This window comes from Schistocerca gregaria, chromosome 1 (genome assembly GCF_023897955.1).
Source record: "Schistocerca gregaria isolate iqSchGreg1 chromosome 1, iqSchGreg1.2, whole genome shotgun sequence".
Lineage (NCBI taxonomy): Eukaryota > Metazoa > Arthropoda > Insecta > Orthoptera > Acrididae > Schistocerca > Schistocerca gregaria.
Genome location: NC_064920.1, coordinates 548,129,283 through 548,148,448, shown reverse-complemented (window position 1 = coordinate 548,148,448; position 19,166 = coordinate 548,129,283). Strand labels below are relative to the sequence as shown.

General features: G+C 39.5%; 1 long non-coding RNA gene across 1 annotated transcript in view; it reads left to right on the top strand.

Moving 5' to 3' along the window:
• The window catches only part of LOC126282011 (uncharacterized), a 48,224-nt gene extending 29,765 nt beyond the window's left edge, over positions 1 to 18,459 (top strand). Inside the window, exon 2 of the long non-coding RNA XR_007551320.1 lies at positions 18,304 to 18,459. This is a non-coding gene — a long non-coding RNA (uncharacterized LOC126282011). The remainder of the gene's footprint in view (positions 1 to 18,303) is intronic.
• Positions 18,460 to 19,166: the final 707 nt, after the last annotated feature.

Here is a 19,166-nt window from a genome sequence, read left to right as displayed (position 1 = left end):
AGAGTGGGCCAGCGCCACATTGAATTCCACCATTACCGATGGAGGGTGGCACGAACTTGTAAATCATTTTCAGCCAGGTGTCCGGACACTTTCGATCACGTAGTGTATATTGTTTCTATGTTCGTCTCTTTTTACGTCTGAACTGCAACAGCTCACATCATTGCAGGTTAGTTAGACCAGCTGGCTGGCCAGTGCTGTCCAAATTAAACGTGCTGCAAAGCTATTGTCCCGCACTATCGCTCAGTCTGTGCGCGTGTAACGCAGCACGAAACATGACCTTATGACCGTACTTGACTGTACTGGACACAGCTTGTCTTCCGCTCCAAGTGAAACAAAATCCAATGAGATTAAGACAAACGCGGGAGAACACATGGTGTAATGTTTGCATCAGGTTTATTCTTATGATGAACACAGTGTAGAAACGTATTACTCCAAACTTGAAGTATGCAGGATAGAATAATTCTCGAGCCAAAACTCCTAAATTGCACTCGGATTCGCCGTGAAATTCTGTAGGTTTATGGACCAAACACAAGGTCGCGTCTAGACGTAAGAAAATGGTGCAAACAGTTTCAAAAATGGCTCTGAGCACTATGGGACTTAACAGCTATGGTCATCAGTCCCCTAGAGCTTAGAACTACTTAAACCTAACTAACGTAAGGACATCACACAACACCCAGCCATCAAGAGGCAGAGAAAATCCCTGACCCCGCCGGGAATCGAACTCGGGCGTGGGAAGCGAGATGCGGGCGCATACAGTTTGACAGCAGGACGTTCACACAGCGATTCTCGATTGGTTCCGTGACCAAGGAGCGTATTTCTATCGTCAAGGAATCGATTGATTAGTAGAACATTCCAATCGTTTTTTACAACTTGGTATCTATGTTGAAAAATAGCGTCATGTATCTGCGTCACCTTGAAGTTTAGAGTAGTATTCAATAAAAATTACTTGGCCTGTCATAATATTGACTAACGTACTTACTGAAGTCCCCACGTACAACAGCTCATGTACACAACGGGTGCCAACTGCGGGCAACGTACGATATACGCCCTGTATAACAACTGTGATATCTTCCACAAAAGATAATATAGACATTAATCATACCACTTTGTCAACACGTCTACAAACTTAATTAAATTCCTTGGGTCAGCAAAAGCCGATAATATTGGCGAAATATTAAGATTGTCGAAGCGTTGTTTGCATTTTCTTAGACGCTTCTTTGTTGCCACAACATTCTGCCATTTCCATCCAAAGCCTACAGTAACATTTTAGAAGCGATGGCGAAGGAGGTAGGGGGAGTCGGAACTGTTTCATAAAACAGTAGAGGTATACATGGGATCATGCAGAAGAGGCCTCTGAGTGAAGATGCAGGACAAACCCGGCCAATCATCTTAAAGGCTGTAGCCAAATTTCATTTATCAATGGCTAAGAGACAGATGTAAGAGAAATCATTCCAAAAAAAGAACAGCGTAATCTTAGAGGCGTAAAACCGATAGCCTTATTGGCAGAATACAGTATAATAACTAGCAGCTCCGGCGCTTGTGTTGTATAGAATGGAAAAACTAAGGATATAATATCTCCATTGCGGTTCTTCATGTATTATGCGCTTCGGAACAATATTACTTCTCCCCTCACGAAAGATACGTTTTCAGAATTTTGAGACAAATTCTGTCAGTGCTTTTATTTGGTTTCATCTTCCATTAGAATTTTTTAAGTGTACCTCTGAAACTTTCCCTCTATTAAATCAGCAACAAATAGAGCAACTCTTCTTCGATCTTTGTTAGAGGAGAACAAATTTCGGATGCCCGTCCAATCGTGCTGATTTAAGTTTTCTGTGGGTTCCTCAATTAGCACTTCTTTAAAACTGTTTTCCGTCTCAGTTCTTGTACTGTCTGCGATTGTGCTCTACCCATAACTCCCAACAAAATATCTTTAAAGCCTAACGCTGATATTCTGAACCTGTGGAATCACTTCAGTTCATCCTGTTCGGCAGGTCGAGTTTCGTAAAAAAGTAGCAAAACTTGAAAGGAGACGAGTTTCATAATCTCCTTACTCTGCAGACACTCTTAGCCTTCTCACATTCAATCTGTATCTCACTTTTGTTCTCCCCGCTACTTTATATCTTTATTGCACGAAAAATCGTTTCCCATAGCAACCCTTTCAATAAAAAAGCATTTCGTCATTTCATCTGTTTACACAAAGCGCAATATGAGTAGTAGAAAATTAAAGATAAACATTCCAAAATAATTATGGTAGAAACGTAGCAGTTCTTGTGGCATTCATCATCATCATCATCATCATCATCATCATCATCAATATCACTATCACTGGCAGTCATTATGAATCAAATGCTACAAAAAGTCTTTCCTATGAATCATGGTTTCATTTTTAAATTCGTTTACTCCTTCTAATAGGTCGCCTCCTCGGTCTCTTATTTTCTTTTGAATCTAGCAAAGACCTTCCTCTGTCCATGTACATTACCATCAGCACCCTGTGAGCCATTAAAAAATGTATGGCAGAGTGCATTTCTAATAACACTATTATTTGTCCCCTTTCCTGATTGATTCGTGAATGAATGTCGACTAAGTTGATGCCGTGTTCCGTACTTCCGGGAGGCGTTCGATAGGGATCTTCACTGCCGGCTAATGACGAAAATACGAGCGCACGGAACATCGGACCAGGTGTGTGACTGTATTGAATAAATTCTAGCAAACAGACACAGTATGTCACTCTCAACAGAGGTAAATCTTCAGACATAAAAGTAACTTCGGGCGTACCCCAAGGGAGTGGTACTGGGCCCTTAATTTCCACAGTATGTATAAACGACCAAGTGGATAACGTCGGAAGATAAATTAGGTCGCGCCGGCCAGTGTGTACCGAGCGGTTCTAGGCGCTTCAGTCTGGAACTGCGCGACCGCTGCGGTCGCAGGTTAGAGTCCTGCCGCGAGCGTGGATGTGTGTGATGTCCTTAGGTTGGTCGGGTTTGGGAGTTCTAAGCTCTATGGGACTGATGACCTCAGATGTTAAGTCCCATAGTGCTCAGAGCCATAAATTAGGTCGCTGTGTCTGTGTGTGTGAAATCCTAAGGGACCAAACTGTTGAGGTCAACGGTCCCTAGACTTACACACCACTTAATCTAACTTATGCTAAGAGAAACACACACACACACACACACACACACACACACACACACACATGCCAGAGGGAGAACTCGAACTTCCGACGGGAGCGGCCGGGTTGCGGTGATGCTACTGTGTACAGAGAAGTCGAAATGCTGCAAAAGTGCAGCGGAATTAAGGGACGCCTACAGATGATAGAGGCTTGATGCAGAAACTGATAATTAACCCTCAACATAAACAAAGTAATATGCAGAAAGACCCGTTACTGATGATCTACGGGTTTTAAAAGAATTACTGGAATCAGCTCCATCCATAAACTGTACAGGAGTATGCGTACGGAGCGATTTAAAATGGGACGGCCTCGTAAAATTAATCGCAGATAAGGCAGATGCATCTGCCAGATGATATACATTGGAAGAATCCTCGAGAAATGTAGTCCGTGGATAAATGGGGTAGCTTACAAAAAGAAAATGTTGTCCACCCCCAAGGAGGTAACTTACAAAACACTTGTTCGGCCGGTAGACCTACTTGAATACTGTTCATCAGTCTCGTATTCGCGCCATTTAGGTTTGATAGAGAAAATAGAGAAGATCCAAAGAAGAGCAGCGCATTTCGTTACACGTTCCTTTAGTAAGATCGTGTTCGTCACGTAGATGCTCTGCCATCTCCAGTGGCAGACGTTTCAAGAAAGGCGCTCTGCCTACAGTGTGTTTTACTGTCAAAGTTCCGAGAGTGTACGTTCCAAGAAGACAGTCAAAAGGGTGTATTGCTTCCTCCTACGTACATCTCACGCAACGACCCTGGCGTATAATTAGACAAGTTCGAGTCCACACGGAGGCTTGTCAGCAGTCGTTTTTCGGGCGAATCGTTCGCGAGTGGAACACAAGTGTAAAAGACAGTGGTACAGACAGTAACCTCCAACAAGCACCGTAAGGTGGCTTGCGGAGTGTAGATGTAGATGTAAATGCCTTGAGTCTCCGTATCATCAGTTATTTCCTGGACGTGGCCATTTCGCGAGACATGAGTACCAGGAAGCAACATGTTACTCTACTTTCCTTGAAAGGTACGTTCCTGTAGTTTCAAGAGTACCGTACACCTCTCCGTAGTGCACAGCGTCTCTCGTTTATCGTGTACCACTGGAGTATGTTACGGCTCTCCGTAATCTCTCGCGTTGACTTAACGATCCCGTCATGAAAGGCGACGCTCTGCGTCTACTCTATCTCTGCTATTAACTCAACACAGTAAGGATTCTACACAGGTGAGCAATACTCAGGAATAGGTCTTACAAGTATTTAGTGTTCTGCAAGTCACTTCTTTTGTTGATAATAACATTTCTTTAGGAAATTCCTGGTAGCTGCTTGTGCTGCCACTAGTTCTTTGTGTTCATTCCAGTCTCTGTCGCTGCGGATGGTAACTCACAGGTATTCTACGATAGTTAGCATGCCCAGTTCATGGACGCCGACAGCGTAAACGGCAGCAATGGATCTGTTAATTAGACCCATTTAAACGCAGTGTGTTACATTTACTGACGTTCATTTTTAACTGCCGTTCCTTTCACCGATCATCGATTCTCTGCACGTCTTCCAGCAGAGTTTCAATCTCCCTATAGACAACAGCATAGTCCGCGAAAAGCCTCAGAAACGGTCCAGCAATATCCACCGGATCATTAGTATACAGTGTGTCCCTCCTAAGACTCGTCAGCAGCATTTTCTCTGTTGTTTCGGCAGATATTTACAATTTTGTTTTAGCAACGTGTAACTTGAGTCAGCCCAAACAAATTCTGCTCGTCAAGCCTTTCATGCGACGCCTAGCGTCGATAAAAAGATCGATTTGTTTCCTGCCAAAAACAAAATGATGTTTAAAGCAGATTTTTACATGCCCATTCGACAAAGCGGTCCCAAATTAGTTAGCGCGATATTCGTTTCACCAATACATTTATTAACAGCAATATCAACTCGCTTTCTTGTCCGGCGAATGAATACTATGGGTATTGCTGGCATTTTCCCCTTTTCTCCTGTTCCAATCGTGAATTATAAGCGCAAAGAATGATCACTAGTAAGCCTCCGTATGAGTTCTAATTTCTCTAATTTTTACCTTCAAGGGCTTTTTTGCGAGATGTACGGAAGCTGTATGTTGGCTGAATGAGGTGAAGAGAAATTGAAATAAACCTGATATTTATCACATGTCTCTGTTATAATCTTATCAAAATGTTTGAAATATCGATTGACAAATACGCACACGCAAGACTAAAGGCAGAAAATAATCATTTAAATGAAAATAAATTTGTAGTACAAAATGTTGTTAAGTTGGACAATAGCATAAAGTTATTCGTCCTAGCCCCATAAGGATTCCTAACTCCGAACAGATAGCCCTCAAAATCTGTGACTTTGAATTTTAAATAGCTATGGAAACCTTGTATTTGTATGGTTTATAAAGGAACACGTGGGGCGCGTGCGTTATAGTTCACCTACTTACTGTTATCTGCTGCATGCGCCCCTCGTTTTTCGTTGTGAATCCTACAAGTATTTTCATAGATATTAAAAATTCATAATCACGCATTTTCATGAGTATTTGTGTGGGGCTATGAATCTTTACGGAGCTAGTAGATATTGTTTTATGCTTTTTAGTGCGATTGAAAAACGTGTTATATTAAAAATTTATTTTTATTCAAACAATTATTTACTCTTCCCTTTACTTCTTTTTCCACCCATCCAGTCGCTGTCTTTAACTCCCATAAATACTAAACTCATTAACTGTTCTAGGCCTTCATTGTTAACTTGTACTATTTTTTCACATGTTCATAGAGATTACTTTAGTTTCATTGTACCTGATTTCCACGCTTACTTTCAAATAGGCTCTATTAGGCTCTTCCACTCGTTGAAGTTACCTCCACTAGAGGCGAGGAGTACAACGTCACCAACGAAACGGAAGTCGCTCAAGCATACTTCATTAAGGCGTTTTCCTTTTTCTTTTCCCCAGTTTATTAATGTGGAAACTTCCTCTTGTGGGTAGAGTGTGGTATCGGGGTGGGAGGGGAAGGTGGTAATATTTTTTGTGATATGAATCTTCTTGCTTGACTTCACTAGCAATTTGTCAGGCAAGTGGAAGTTGTAGCCTTTTTCTAGTGCTATTAGTACAGATTGTCCTAAAACTTGTGTGAGCCAAAATCCTTGTGAAAATCAAAGAATCTCAGAAATAGGATTAATCATACCCATCACTCGTTAACAATTTACAAATGGTCCATTGTGTTGCACTTACTTCTAAAGAGTTTTTTTTTCCTAACTGAAAGGCAATGTTTTTCTATTCACCTGGTGACTCCAGCACTGAAAAATAAGAAAGTCGGTTGACGGGTCTCGCTTGTTTGTGAAGTAGAAAATTTCTAGGATTACTCCTCTTTTTGGGAACGTCTTGGTTCGTAGACATTTTGTAAACATTCTTTTCACAGCGACCATACGAACAAAATTGTAATTCTGTAAACAATTTCGCAAGTCCATTTCGTATATTTTTTCTTTTAAAACATCACCCTCTTCTGGTGTTGTTTCCATTTTTGTATCTCTAATTGCCTGGAGGCTCGTCTTGTATTATTTTCGAGTGTCAATATTTTCATCATTAACTACTTGTATCTTTCATTCGCCTCTTGAACTATACAAAAGTGTAAGATGATTTCGAATACTTTTACTGTTTTCACTCGGACTCTGCGCCACCTGCCTGCTTAAATGACGAAACGTGATATCTGCCCTACATAAGTTTGATTTGTTCTGTTTCTTTATTATTTTCATTTATCTCTCTTACTAAATTGTAATTTTATCATTTCATGTTGTCTCAAAGAAATTTCCGTATACTTCTCTTTGATTCCCGTTAGCTTGGAACACTCTCCATCTTTTAAATAGTCGTCTATTCCATTTAAGAACTGTTTTTCGTATCCTTTCTTCGGAACAGCAACAACTTCCTGCTTTTTGCGTATGTACATTTGTTAAATTATTGCCTCTTTCGTCTTCCTGTACATAATCTCAAATGACTACAGAATTATTAGTTTAGTGTGGTATATTTTACCTACTGTTAAATAAATGATCATAATTTCCGTTTCTGACTCCTTGATTCACTAGTTTGTTTCTTTCTTATTTTCATCTATACTGGAAGATCTTGGAAGATCAGTTTAATATAATATCTTGAAAAGAGACTATAAGATAAACATCAACAAAAGTAAAACAAGGATAACGGAATAAAGTCAAATTAAATCAGGTGATGATGACAGAATTAGGTTAGGAAATGAGAGAACAAAAGTAGGTGCCGAGTTTTACTATTTCAGCAACGAAATAAATTGTAATGGCAGAAGTCGAGAGGATGTAAGATACAGACAGCCAATAGCAACAAAAGCGTTACTGGAAATGAGAATTAACACCGAAAAGAAATTTAAATGTTTGAAGTCATTTCTGAAAGTATTTGTTAAGAGTGCAGCTCTGTACTAAAGCGAAACGTGGATGATAAACAGCCCAAGGAAGAACAGAATAGTAGCTTTGGAAATGTCCTGCTACAGAAGAATGCTGAACATTTTATTGGTAGACTGGATAACCATTGAGGAGGTACTGAACGGAACTGGGTAGAAAAAAAATTTGTGGGACAGCTTGACTAACAGAAGGGAAGGTTGATAGAACACATCCTGAGGCATAAAAGAATAGTCTATTTGGTAATGGAAGGAAGTGTGAAAACTGTACAGGGAGAACAAGACTCGACTACTGTAAGCAGTAAATTCTTCATTTGTGTGGCCATAGTGTCCGTAGTTGCTTTATAATTCTTGAGGTTTTCTTTCTGTCGTTGCAACTACAAAAATGCACGATTTTTTCACCAGATGCGTTTCGCTTTATTGAGGTAAAGCATCATCAGTAGTATGTAATTAAGTTATTTATATTTTGATTTGCTTTAAGATCGAAAAACAGATCGTTAAGAATAGGTGTGATGAGTGAAGTTAGAGGAGGAGGTGAGTGAAATGAAACTGTGAGTGTAGGTGGGGGAGGGGTTGTGGGAGAGTGGGAGGGGGTGAAGGATGGAAAAGACACTTTTCTTTTTCATGTAATTTCATCATTTATTCTATATAGAGTCTGGTTTCCAATATTTATCTGGTCATTGAGCAACTGTTTTTTTTGTGTTAATGCTTTTTGTATGTGAAAATTTTCTTGGAAGGGAGGAGGTGACTGTCTTTACTGATTTTCATGATATTCATATCGTTTTCAATACTGCTTGGTCTATGGTGTTCTGTTAGATGATCCACAAATATTGAATGATTTGTACTGTATTTAAATGCTCCGTTTGTGTTCTTTATATTTTGTATTGAATGTCCTGCCTATCATTCCAATGTATATCTTCTCACAATCTCTGCACATTATTGGCATCTGTCTGGTTTTGATTTTAGTTTTGGGATGTGCTTTTGTATCGAATTGTTTGTTTTGTAAGCAATGTTTATGCCTTGTTTTTTTTAATATGTTACCTACTTTATGGGTGAATTTGTTGTGGTAGGTCATTGTACACATTTTTTGTTGTAGTGCAAGTTGTACGAGCCAGTGTGGTTTGGTTAGTTTTTCTCATTCTTTGTCTCTTTATTTTTCTGTCTAGTTTGTCTACCATTGCTTCTTTGTGTCACTTTTTAATGCTATTTATTTTATAATGGCTAAATCTTTCAGGTAATTACAAGTGTTCAGCCTGTTTAACATGTATCTTATTGCTGCTTGTTTGTGGTTCTGTGGGTGATTTGAAGCTGTATTTAAGATAATGTCACTTGTTGTGGGGTTTTTGTATATGTCAAATGTGTGTTTATTATTGTCTTTTCTTATGGTTATGTCTAAAAAGTTGAATGTGTTTTCTTATTCTTCTTCTATTGTGCAATTTATGTTTTTGTGTACTGTATTTATGTCCATGTTTAGTTGCTGTATACTGCTTTTAGGTTCATCTACCATGAATGTTATGACAGCTATGTATCAGTACTACTAGATAACATTGTATCTTTTCTTTGTTATCATGTCTTCAAATATTAATTTTTCTATGCAATTCATGGAAATGTTGGCTAATGTTCCAGAAATAGGTGAACCCATGGGTAAACCTTCTCCTTGTAGGTAGTATTATTGGTTGAATTCAAAATAATTTTGTTGTGTTATTAACTTAATAATTTTATGGTTTCATCTGTATGTTCATGAGGTAGATGGTTGTGTGTCTTCAGGTTTTCCTCAATTATTTTTATGGTTTAATCAACAGGGATGCCACTGTACATACTACATCAAAGGAGAGCAATGTTGCTGTGTTAGGGATGTTAGTGTCTATTATATGTTCTACCAGTTGAGAGGTATTTCTGATAGCTCTATGATTTTCTAGTTTATAATACTGGGTGACCTTTGACTGCATTTGTTTTGCTATTAGTTGTGTAGGAGCTGCTCTGAAATTTACTATTAAAAGGAATGGATAATTTTCTTTATGGACTTTTGTTTGACATCTTATGTTGAGGGCCTGAGAGTTTTATTGAACAAGTTTCTGTTTCTCCCTGTCTGTAAATGTATACTCTATGTTTTTGAGTGTGTTTTTAACATGTGTTTGAAATCTGTTAGTTGGGTTTGATTTTAACTTTTTTATGTTGGTTTTGCTGATGAATTCTTCTGTTTTTGCTATGTATTCTTTTGTTTTCATGAGAACAACACTATTTCCTTTGTCAAATTTTATTATAATGACATTTTCTGCTTGCAGTTTCTTCTTTAGACTTTTAAGCTTCGTTTCATCACAATTATTTTTGAATTTATTGTTTTATTTTTTAATCTGTGTTGCTAGTTTTTTAAATTTCTTCTTTTATTAACTTCCTAGTTAGCCCTGTGTTCACACCACTGTTTTCATTTTTTCCTTCTATAGTGAGGATATATTCAGGTTCTATAATAAGATCTTGTATCTGTTGTTCATTTGCTGGTGAGTCAACGTTGTGTTTTAGACCTTTTTCTAAGAGCTGTTTTTCGTTTTCATCTAGTGTTATATCCGTAATATTGCCCACCCTAGGATAGAAATTATGTGTGTGAGTGTGTTTGCCATTATGGGGCTTTGCGTGGCGCAATTTGAGATTCTCAATTTTCTTATTATGCTTTAGTCGCATTTTGTTACAGCTCTGCATGCGCAGCGTTCGCCCTTTTCCACAGTGGAAGCAAAAATACCCAGATTATTTAATTTTTGTGCAAGCTGAAGGTGAATTTCGTATACGTCTTCGTTTAATGTCTGTTCTTTGTATACAGTGATTTAATTTCGTGTTTCAGCCAAGAATTTTTAGCGGTCTGTCTGGCAAGTTTTTCTACTTTCGAACTGGTGTTGATCTTTACATTTATGGTTGGTTGGTTGTTTTGTGGGAGGAGACCAGACAGCGAGGTCATCGGTCTCATCGGATTGTGGAAGGATGGGGAAGGAAACCAGCCGTGCCCTTTCAAAGGAGCCATCCCGGCATTTGCCTGGAGCGATTTAGGGAAATCACTTACATTTATGTACTACGGCATAAGATCTTTATGTTTAAAAATGGTTGTTGAATCTGATGGATTCAATTGTTTTATACAAATTAAAATGAGTCTCCTTAAACTGGTAATAGAGGCGAACTGGAAATGCTTGGCAAGGCGTCGTTAAATTCTTCATTTGTGTGGCCATAATAATTCTTTATAATTCTTGAGGGTATTTTTGTTCTGTCGTTGCAAAAATGCATGATTTTTTCACCAGATGCGTTTCACTTTATTGAAGTAAAGCATCAGTGGTCTGTAATTAAATTATTTACATTTTGATTTGCTTTTAGTTCTTTAAGAATAGGTTGATTTGTACTTCTGGTGATTTTTCGGCTGATTTCTCGCTTACATCGGGAAATGCAGTCTGCTAACACATCGTTTTTTGTGTTAGACACTGAAAATTTTGGTCTAATTTTTAGATGTTCTGCAGCACACGCACAACAAATTCTATATTTTTTCTACCGAAATCAGCAGAGAAAAACATGTGTTGCATTACTTATCGAACGCCCCTGGTAACCTTGTATCCTTTGCAAAGAGGTCATAATTTGCAATTTAAGACAATGCAAGTAGAAACTTATCTATGTATATCAGACACAAAATAATACTCTTTCGTACACCATATCTGATTGCTTCACTTCCTGATAAACGCCGTGAATATAACAAACAATACTCAAAGTAGACACTATTGAAGAAATCTGTATTTCTCACTTCTGCTGCTTCTGAAATGCCAGTGGCTCCTGTTGTGCCTAGATTTAATTAGCTTTATGGCACTGTCGTTACATACTGGACATAAGAGCGCTCAAACCTTTTAATAGCTTTCTGATGATTCGACCTCAGTCCTCCCATAGGGATCAAACATAGGTTAGAGTGTAACTGCGTAATAAGTGCTCTTTGAGAATGTCTTTAAAGCCAACCAGAAAAAAAAGTTGTGTAATTGCTCAGCGAGCTTCGGCTTTCTCTTCTTCATGCAGGTCTGATCAGCCGAACAAAACTTCGAGCACCCGTCTGAAAAGAATATTAGTTCCTATTTTTGAGGGCGGGGGGAGCTAATGCACCTATGGCATTTGCAGTTCTTATTATCATCATTAGTCGGTTTACTCGTTGCTGAGTGTCGTAACCTTTCATTCTGTAACCAGCTAAATCTTCGACTAGACGTCTCCATCCACAGCGATCTTCAGCTCTTCGTAATATAATGTGAAGATGTAGGCCGGTAACCTTCTTCGCTTCATCCAACCATCTACTTGCTTCTCTTCCTCGTCGTCTTCTGTCATAGATTTTGTTTTGCAAGATGGTCTTTTCTAATTTGTCCACTTCTCTCCTCAAAATTTGCCCAAGGAACTGGGAGCATTTTCGGTTGACGCGGGAAGGAACTTCTCGTGATACTAGATTTTTCTATAATGGAAGCATTGGCTCTTCTTTCGGTCTATGGCATTGGTGACATCTACCGCCAGCATTATATCTCGAAGGCACCAATTCGGCTCTAGTTACTAGCTTCCGCAGCCGTACAGGAACACAGGGAACATCAACGATTCCACCAAGTGCATCTTCGTTGTTTTGGATACTGAACTATCCTGCCAGATCTTAGTCAATTTAACCTTGCGGCTCGCCCATACACGATTCATCGATTTATTTCCTTATCAAACATTTCTGTGTCATTGATCAGAGATCCTAGATACACACAATCAGTCACTATCTTCAGAGCTCTGAAGCAACATGTAAGTTGAATTCCATCTATACCTAACAATTCTTGTAACTAGAACAAAAATATACAGCGCATATCTCTTTCTAAGGACTTTGTCTGAGACCAAAAACATGATTACGACACTGGTTTATCTTGCAGCGTGTTGTCTAAGGCACCTCCATCAAGAGGTAGTCTTTTTATCTCCTACCGGTACGTCACTGCTTCTACACTGGAAGGAAGTTGGTACTTGAACTGAGTTTTTCTGAGTGACTCAGGCATACGGTCAAAGTTTACTTTTTGATAAAAGAACTTGAATTATATTTCTTCTTTCAGTCTTATCAAGCTCCACTTGTCCTTCTTTCTCCTCGGTCAACGCTCACAAAGTTTGTGTTGCTCGGCTGTTGGGAAAGAGATTGGAGGGATGGTACATATCGTGCTGTTACACTGACATAAACAGCCAACACTCATATCCATCTTAAAAAACGAGTCAGTTTTGTCCTGCGTTAATAATTTAGTGGTTTGGCTGTTACACTTGTACAGGGACCTCGTGCCATCTTTAGAGACAATTTAGCACAACAAATCCTAAATTCCACGTTCAAATTTGTAATCAGTGATCTAAAAGTTTCTCGACTTGACCTACAGCGAGTGGTACGATATTGCAGGTGGACTGTTCCGTTATTTCTTGGCAGAACAGTTATTTGTTTGCAGATAAAAAAAGCGCACAAATTATGCTTCACCGGCATCTATTACTTTCAAGACGATTTTCAGCTTGTTGCCCATCGTTGAACAAAATAGTTGTTACCTGACCGTAACCTATTAAGCTGTTAACCGGGTTGGAACAAACAACCGATAGTGGTAAAATAGAAATTCATGTGCCTTTTTTCCTTAAATGGAACCATGTTTCGATATACTACAATTAACAGGATGGAATCCTTTAATGAGTTCGAAAATGTTGTTTTCGTAGAAGCAATCGAATTTCAGTATGCAAAAAGCTCTGTTATGCACTGTAGCGTTTTCATTTTTAAAATGGGCTCCAGTCGCAGTTTTTGTATGTGCGTCAGTAGAAAGTTTCAGCTATTTGTACGGCAGTGACCCTAGACTTGCATTATACTATGACGTTACTATAAAATGTTGTTGTTTATCACGTTTCAATATTGCAAGGTCATCAGCCAAATCGTCATGAAACAACACACAACAAACTTATAATCCTAGAGCAAGTGGACTTACGTCTCCCTAGTCAATCGATATTTTTGATGCATCAAAAACGTGATTATTATTTGAAAAAAGTTTTTATTTGATGTTGTACCCAAGGGCTAAGACTGTTGATTTATATAAAAATCTTTGAAAGTAACCACTGCTTATTTCTGCGGTTATTTTAGGCATTACTTGTAATGCTATTACATCGACGTGGGATTTAGTGCCCTAAGTTATGTACTTACCGTGTTGTTTTAGTCTTGGAGGTTGGATCAGGGTATCAATACGTAAAAATGGGTAAGTGGAGACCACACAAGACATATTAAGCGATTGCAAATCAGACCAGCAGTACTTTAGAAGCACAATTATTGTACATATACAGGGTGTTTCAAAAATGACCGGTATATTTGAAACGACAATAAAAACTAAACGAGCAGCGATAGAAATACATCGTTTGTTGCAATATGCTTGGGTCAACAGTACATTTTTAGGCGGACAAACTTTCGAAATTACAGTAGATACAATTTTCAACAACAGATGGCGCTGCAAGTGATGTGAAAGATATAGAAGACAACGCAGTCTGTGGGTGCGCCATTCTGTACGTCGTCTTTCTGCTGTAAGCGTGTGCTGTTCACAACGTGCAAGTGTGCTGTGGACAACATGGTTTATTCCTTAGAACAGAGGATTTTTCTGGTGTTGGAATTCCACCGCCTAGAACACAGTGTTGTTGCAACAAGACGAAGTTTCCAAAGGAGGTTTAATGTAACCAAAGGACCGAAAAGCGATACAATAAAGGATCTGTTTGAAAAATTTCAATGGACTGGGAAAGTGACGGATGAACCTGCTGGAAAGGTAGGGCTACCGCGTATGGCAACCACAGAGGGCAACGCGCAGCTAGTGCAGCAGGTGATCCAACAGCGGCCTCGGGTTTCCGTTCGCCATGTTGCAGCGGTCCAAATGACGCCAACGTCCACGTATCGTCTCATGAGCCAGAGTTTACACCTCTCTCCATACAAAATTCAAACGCGGCAACCCCTCAGTGCCGCTACCATTGCTGCACGAGAGACATTCGGTAACGATATAGTGCACAGGATTGATGACGGTGATATGCATGTGGGCAGCATTTGGTTTACTGACGAAGCTTATTTTTACCTGGACGGCTTCGTCAATAAACAGAACTGGCGCATATGGGGAACCGAAAAGCCCCATGTTGCAGTCCAATCGTCCCTGCATCCTCAAAAAGTACTCGTCTGGGCTGCCATTTCTTCCAAAGGAATCATTGGCCCATTTTTCAGATCCGAAACGATTACTGCATCATGCTATCTGGACATTCTTCGTGAATTTGTGGCGGTACAAACTGCCTTACACGACACTGCGAACACCTCGTGGTTTATGCAAGATGGTGCCCGGCCACATCGCACGGCTGACGTCTTTAATTTCCTGAATGAATATTTCGATGATCGTGTGATTGCTTTGGGCTATCCGAAACATACAGGAGGCGGCGTGGATTGGCCTCCCTATTCGCCAGACATGAACCCCTGTGGCGTCCCTCTGTGGGGACACTTGAAAGACCAGGTGTACCGACAGAATCCAGAAACAATTGAACAGCTGAAGCAGTACATCTCATCTGCATGTGAAGCCATTCCGCCAGACACGTTGTCAAAGGTTTCGGGTAATTTCATTCAGAGACTACGCCATATTATTGCTACGCATGGTGGATATGTGGAAAATATTGTACTATAGAGTTTCCCAGACCGCAGCGCCATCTGTTGTTGACAATTGTAACTACTGTAATTTCGAAAGTTTGTCTGCCTAAAAATGTACTGTTGTTCCAAGCATATTGCAACAAACGGTGTATTTCTATCGCTGCTCGTTTAGTTTGTATTACCGTTTCAAATATACCGCTCATTTTTGAAACACCCTGTATGTTAAGCGTAATATCCTTGTGGTCTCAACACGAAATTGATGAAGTCATGAAAATCACATGTTCACAGATGTATCGAAGTATTAGAGACGCACCAGCACAAATTATACACTTTTATAAAACAGCTGCTGCCCAAAACTCAATCTGAAACAGAGTCAGACCACGTGCTCTTTTCGACATGCAAAATTAATAACAATTGGATAACTACAAAAATGACGGAAGTCTTTATATTGCTTTCATATGAATTATGCAAATTAAATAAGATTGACCTTAAGGCCTAGAAGAGTCTATGAACATGGATTTCTCCCCCTCTTGTTCCGCGTGACTCTGACCATTCTCAAGTTAACGTGAATGCATCGCCTCATTGTTCGATTTAACAAGTTTCAGAAAAAAATGCGAAGAATGAATATCTGTAGCTCTTATGGCAAATTGGAAACGATAAAATGAACGAAGTAAATCAGATTAGCGTGTGTTGCTTGCAACGCCTTTTTTTCTCCGGCTCCGCATTTCGGGCGATGCCAACGGTACGAGGTCAAAGAAGAATGCCAAAGCATCACGCCTTCTATTCAGAGCTTACCGAGGAAGTGATTGTCAGAGATAATTTAACCACTGCACGACTCTGCCCTCAAAGAACGTAGTTTTTCAGCACGCCATCTGTCGTGTTGTCACAGACTTTGAGAGGAAGAAACACATCACACCTCAGTTGGTGCATGACAGAATGTGAGAAATGACGAAGACAGGGAAACATTGCATCAGGGCAGTCCCTTACAAAAGTTTGGCGGTATAAAATAAACGAAACAATAAGTAATAATAATAATAATAATAACTCTAATTACGAAGATAATATACTAAATTATAGTTAAAACAATGAAAAACTTCAACAGACGTAAAATCGTTCAGAATACGGGAATTTCGCTGGTGTAACAACAATAGATGATTAAAAATAAAAACAATAAGAATTATTTACGTATTGTGTACCAAAGACATCAAGTGTGACACAAAAATTTGCTTCCAACATCTAGGTCTTAACAGCCAATGTAAAATTGAAACATGTTTTCCAACCTGATTGCATCAAAGCTCCAGCACGTATCGGAATACCATGCATACTTTCGAACAATGAAAAGCGAATTTCATGCTATATTTATCACCAGTTATAAGCTTCGTTTGTGATTTATACAATTTTGGCAGTAGTATTCTCATCCAGACAATCGTTCCACGTAATTTCATTGTATACTTACGTAAGTAAAGGTATGGTTGAGAACTTCGCAATAAAGCAATGTTTACAAGTTACAGTTGTGCGTTCTATGAAAATCAGCAGCAATATCTGGATTGAAAAACAGTTTTCTCTATAATCACAGTGTAGCTATTTACGCTATAAATGCAATATTTCCACCTTCGTTTTCGTTCGTTGACCAGTTTCCTCCTTGGAAGTGTTTGGAAGATCAAAGTCGCAACGTGCATATAGCATTTACGAACTACACGGCTTTCTCATGATAATATGTTCATCGCATACCATTGTTTAGTTATTTCGCTGTTTACATAGCGCAGATGATATGCATTTGTCGTAAATAGCCCCGCTTTTCGAGTTTGTTAGACGAGCTGTTATTGGACATGACCTTAGAAAAACAAAAGTTCGACATTCAAAGTTCCAAATAGCTTTATGTATTCAGAAAATTTTAGTCCAGATTTTTCAGTTGTGAAACTCACAACTCGGCCACGTGAGTATGAGCGGAGTGTAAGCAGTGGTCTAGGAGCTCTGCACAGGGGAGGCAAAGAGAGCGAGAAATCAAGGTATTACACACAGCCCTCTGACCAACAAGTCTGAGATGATGAAAGTGAAACTGAGCAGTGAGATACATTTCACCTACTCGAAAGCCTGCTGTGTCCCTTTCAGAAAGAAGCAAGCACAAAACGGTAGAGCTCTCTTCACATGTACGGCGAATAACGGTATTAGAGGCTGTTTTGGAGGGCATAATATACTCTTTTGTGGGACATCCACAACTGCTGTTAAAATTTTTCATTATGAGCGAGTTCACTCCAGTTGTACTTGACAGATCGTCTATATGAATAAAAGTATTTTAGCAAGCATTGAGGGAGCAGGGTACAACTGCAAATTGCGACACATCTTGAAGCTAATGATACCTGTCATCTGGGGTTTGAGGTCATACCTGGCTCTTTCCAACTACTGGCAGAGAAGGTTGAGAAGAGCAGGCTTGTACATGGAATTTCCGTGCAGCTCACAATCTCCAGCATTGTCCACTGAACTGATCGTGGCCGAGAGGCTCTGAGTCGATTGGAAGGCCTCAACCAGAGACTTGGATGGTTCAGTAACAAGCTAGGCTGGAAATTTATCGATTTCTGCCGTAGGCTTCAGAACTGTAGGATCCCCCAAAACACATTGGAGGTTGGTAGATGAGACAAGCTACCAAAGAGGCCCGCAGGATCACCACGGCCACGAAGAAGATGGATCTTCTTAACTTGGATCTGGAAGGATTGCTTTATGGACCAAGGATCACTGTCTGAAGGTATGTTTAGCTTAAATACAAAAAAAAGTAACCCAAACCTTAAACGCGTATTTCTCGAAACCGTGTTTTTCAGTTTGGCGGGAAACATAACTTGAGAATGGTACGTACGATTTTGATTGGAATCTGATGCCGACACTTTGAATTGAATTCTGTATTAGCATACGTAGGCGTTTTGCGATATCTGCAAACCCCTATTGTCGCTGCATGCTCTTGTCTCGATTTTGTGGGCGAAGAAAATGACATTTGTTTCAACACGTGACCATTTTGTTAGAACTTAATATTTTTCAGTTATTCTATGCATGTTGACGGAAAATATACTTAAAATTACTTATAAAAATTATTTTGTTACAGGTGCAATAGGAGGGTTTTGAGAATTCCTGTCGGTGATCAATGTTCTGGCTGCAAGCGGTCCTTCCCTTGATGCAGCGGATACGGGGAGCATCCGATGTGGATGCAAAAATGATTTCTTAAAGACAGAAGTACAAGGAATAAATCTATATGATCAGATTTAGCATTACTTTTCATTTTATCTGAAAAAAAAGGAATCAGCCGACCGGTGTGGTCGAGCGGTTCTAGGAGCTTCAGTTTGGGACCGCGCGACCGCTGCGGTCGCAGGTTCGAATCCTGCCTCGGGAATGGATGTGTGTGATGTCCTTAGGTTAGTTAGGTTTAAGTAGTTCCAAGTTCTAGGGGACTGATGACCTCAGATGTTAAGTCCCATAGCACTCAGAACCATTTAAACCATTTGAATTTTCGAAAAAATCACAAAAATCACTTATTTTTCGTTGGTTCAAAGAGGGCTTTACCCTTAAGGGCATGCCGTTTTTGGGTAAAACAGTTCCTGATTCAGACGAACACCGAGTTACCTTGTTGGTACATGTCTGTTTAACAGTGAACCGGGCCCCTGAAATCGGATTTTTCAGTGTCGAAGTTAATGTTAGTACCAGCGATGATTCTCCACAAAATCATGTTCATTAATATTCAACAGGTAATAAAAGAATTCCTTTTCAAGGCGATTATCGTTGCATTCGCCTTTAATCTACTTACGAAAAAGAAGCAAAACATTAAATCTGCATGGTCTCTCCTGCGGAATGCAAATCAACTATTAGTCTGTCGTTCTGTTTACTACAGCAACAGCGCTAAAGTGATCGACTAAATGATTTTGAATGTGAAAACGTTTCGGTGTTATCGTCTTTTGGTTTCGATACGAAGTA